This window comes from Myotis lucifugus, unplaced genomic scaffold, assembly GCF_000147115.1.
Source record: "Myotis lucifugus unplaced genomic scaffold, Myoluc2.0 scaffold_10, whole genome shotgun sequence".
Classification (NCBI taxonomy): Eukaryota; Metazoa; Chordata; class Mammalia; order Chiroptera; family Vespertilionidae; genus Myotis; species Myotis lucifugus.
The window spans coordinates 9,109,698-9,113,510 of NW_005871058.1; the positions used below are offsets into that span (position 1 = coordinate 9,109,698).

The 3,813-nt window shown below is 44.5% G+C and overlaps 1 pseudogene; it reads left to right on the forward strand.

Annotated features, from left to right (window-relative positions):
• Positions 1-751: 751 nt before the first annotated feature.
• LOC102439817 lies at positions 752-2,316 on the forward strand (annotated as a pseudogene).
• Positions 2,317-3,813: the final 1,497 nt, after the last annotated feature.

Here is a 3,813-nt window from a genome sequence, read left to right on the forward strand (position 1 = left end):
TCATTCTCTGTTAACTGTGATCATTTGTTCTGATTAAAGAAAGCACATTCTAACCTGGCTGGGACTTGTACACCCTACCCCTCTCCAGGACCTGGAATCAACCTTGCCCCCAGAAGTCAACCTTGGACCTGGTAGTTAACCTTGGAATGTGGTCCATCTGTGTTTAAGAATTACCGACGACAGCCATAGGCACTCCATCCGCTATGTTTATAGATATGCTCGCTATCGTTGCTTGTGAGTCTTCTTCCAAGTCTTAAACAACCCATCTGAGAGGTGGCCACTGATTTACATGTGCTATCATTTAAAAAAAAGGGGGAATTTGCTGGAAGCCGGTCAATCCTTGCTGCTTGACACAGTTGCTGCAGGGAAGAAACATCTGCACAGCATATGTTTCAAGGGACCTGGCGTATATGGCATACTGTTCTTAATATGTTTGCTCCCCTTCTTGCCGCTATGTGTTTTAACCAAGGCCAGCTCTCCCAGAAAGGTTGCTTCCCCAAGAGGGGATTTTTCCCTGAAGTTAGGGAGGGAATAAAACCCCTTAACTAAATGCCAGGCGGGTAGTTAATCACTTTAACTACGAACAATCACCCTTAAGCTACATAATCTTAACTCCCTGGAATGGAGATAAGAAACGCCCTAACCTTTGGAATAGAAATTGACAGGATTAAAATCAACTGGTATAAATACAGATGTAGCAAGACCGTAAAACACAGAACTTGGTTTATTTGCTGCCAGAGCCACAGAAAACACGGCAGCATCATGGTCGAGGAGGTACAGAAGCATTCTGTGCATACACTTGTGTTCAGGTCATTGAAGAGGGCCCATGACACGTTTGTAGCTGATAATGGAAAACCTGTGCCTTTGGATGAAGAGAGTCACAAACGAAAAATGGCAATCAAGCTACGGAATGAGTATGGTCCTGTGTTGCACATGCCTACTTTGAAAGAAAATTCTAAAGAGAAGGGTCCTCAGAATGCATCAGATTCCTATGGTCATAAACAATATCCTGCAAATCAAGGACAAGAAGTTGAATATTTGGTGACCGGTACACATCCCTATCCACCAGGACCTGGGGTTGCTTTAACAGCAGATACTAAGATCCAAAGAATGCCAAGTGAGTCAGCTGCACAGTCCTTAGCATTACCTTCTTCTCAGGCCAGGGTTGATGCAAATCGTGCTGCACCTGCTGGAGGCTCTGACCGCTCACAGCCTGCAGGGATGACTTTGGCTGTTATGGAGGGTGGCAATGCCAAGAACTCTGCACTCATGGCAAAGAAGGCCCCGACAATGCCAAAACCCCAGTGGCACCCGCCATGGAAACTCTACAGGGTGATCAGTGGGCATCTTGGCTGGGTTCGATGTATTGCTGTGGAGCCTGGAAATCAGTGGTTTGTTACTGGATCTGCTGACAGAACTATAAAGATCTGGGACTTGGCTAGTGGCAAATTGAAACTGTCATTAACTGGGCACATTAGTACAGTTCGTGGTGTGATAGTAAGCACGAGGAGCCCATACCTATTTTCCTGTGGAGAAGACAAACAGGTCAAATGCTGGGGATCTTGAGTATAATAAGGTTATAAAGGCACTATCATGGACATCTGAGTGCAGTGTATGGTTTTGATCTGCACCCAACAATTTGATGTGCTGGTAACCTGGAGTCGTTGATTCACCTGCACGGGTTTGGGATGTGAGAACTAAAGCCAGTGTACATACATTATCCGGACATACAAATGCAGTTGCTACAGTGAGGTGTCAAGCTGCAGAACCACAAATTATTACTGGAAGCCACGACACTACAATACGATTATGGGATTTGGTGGCTGGAAAAACAAGAGTCACATTAACAAATCACAAAAAATCAGTGAGAGCTGTGGTGTTACATCCAAGACATTACACATTTGCATCTGGTTCTCCAGATAACATAAAACAGTGGAAATTCCCTGATGGAAGTTTCATTCAAAATCTTTCTGGTCATAACGCTATTATTAACACACTGACAGTAAATTCTGATGGAGTGCTCGTGTCTGGAGCTGACAATGGAACCATGCATCTTTGGGATTGGAGAACTGGCTACAATTTCCAGAGAGTTCATGCAGCTGTGCAGCCCGGGTCTTTGGACAGTGAATCAGGAATATTTGCTTGTGCTTTTGATCAGTCTGAAAGTCGGTTACTAACGGCTGAAGCTGATAAAACCATTAAAGTGTACAGAGAGGATGATACAGCGACAGAAGAAACTCATCCAGTCAGCTGGAAACCAGAAATTATCAAGAGAAAGAGATTTTAACGTGACCTTGTCTTCATGGCGTTTGCTTTTTGTTTTTTATTCACTTGCTGGATATCCAGTCATTCTGTGCTCTGGCTAGGAGAAACTCACATGTTCGAATCATTGCTGCTTCATATTTTACAATAAAACGTACTGCCTGATCTCCCATGTAATCTTTGTCCTACCCAATATATGCAGCTGGCTTATGAGGGCTGGAGAGCAGATTTTTGTGGATGACCTGCTGCTTTCCGGTACTGCTGGCAGTATTGTAATGAGGCATCTATCTTATATAAAAACTGCTGTTTCAAATTTTAACCCTGCTATTTTGCTTCTGTAAACCCTTGCTTGCTTAAATAATAAGGAAAATAAGACTTCTCCCAATCCAGCGAGGCCATAAACTATTCCCCAGACAGAGTTGTCAGTGCTGGCGCCAGGCCAGGCCTTGAGATATGGTCTCATGGCCCCTTCCCAGTACACAGGCCTTCTTTCTCAGAAGGCATGGAAGTCTCATTCCAAATTTGGGAGACAAAGGACTAGAAAAAGTATAAATAGAGAGAGTTTGCTCCATGTGTGTGTGTGGGGGGGGTGGGGGGGGGCAGAATGCGAAAGACACACTTTTCTCTGGGCCTGCGCAGAATGTAATAATAAAATGTAACTCCCTTTCTCTAAGCGTAACTTGGTTTTTCTCCAGTCTTCTGTAACAGTAATAAATGCTCATATATGATTCAACCCTGCCTCTGCTTTATTGGCTCCAATAAGGCAGGCAGCCTGGACCCATTGCTTGTCCTGTTACAGTAACTTGGCACAATTGAATTATTTTAAGGTGTTTGAGAAAACAGCAGAAGCAAGAAAGTCTCTCTTCCTCTGACCATCTCCCCTGAGGCAGGTCATAAAATCCTCAGCTTAGGAGGCCCTCCCCATACCTGAAGGATAGCAGCCTCCTTATCTTCAAGACAAAGGGACACTAAGAAGCCAAAAGAACAGGACTTGCTCAGTTTCCCAGTTTTCTATACTTAGTGCATACTCTTTGTTTTATTATATCCTTCCCACAACTCTTCATTCATAACACCTAGCAGAAAAACACTCAGGTTTAATCATGCCTTTCAGGTCTTCATTTCCTTATGAAGACTCCTGTCATGTGAAGCTTACATTAAGTAAATTTGTATGTTTTCTCTCCTGATAATTGTCTTTGTCGGTTTAATTTTCAGACCCTGCCAGAGACTTTCACACCGTCAAAGGAACATGTTTTTCTTACCCAAACAGCGTTCATATGAGACAGGGGCCCCTTGTCTCTTCGTTGCTTTATCCTTCCCCTTTGATGAGGTGGTTATGAGAACCACAATTGAAGTTTGAGGAAGGGGACACCCCAGACAGAAAGTGCAAGGTTCCAAACACACTGAAAACTGCCGGGGCGCCAGAACTGGTTTGGCTCAGTGGATAGAGCGTCGACCTGCGGAATGAAGGGTCCCAGGTTCGATTCCGGTCAAGAACATGTACCTTGGCTGCGGGCACATCCCTAGTGGGGGGCGGGCAGGAGGCTGCTAATC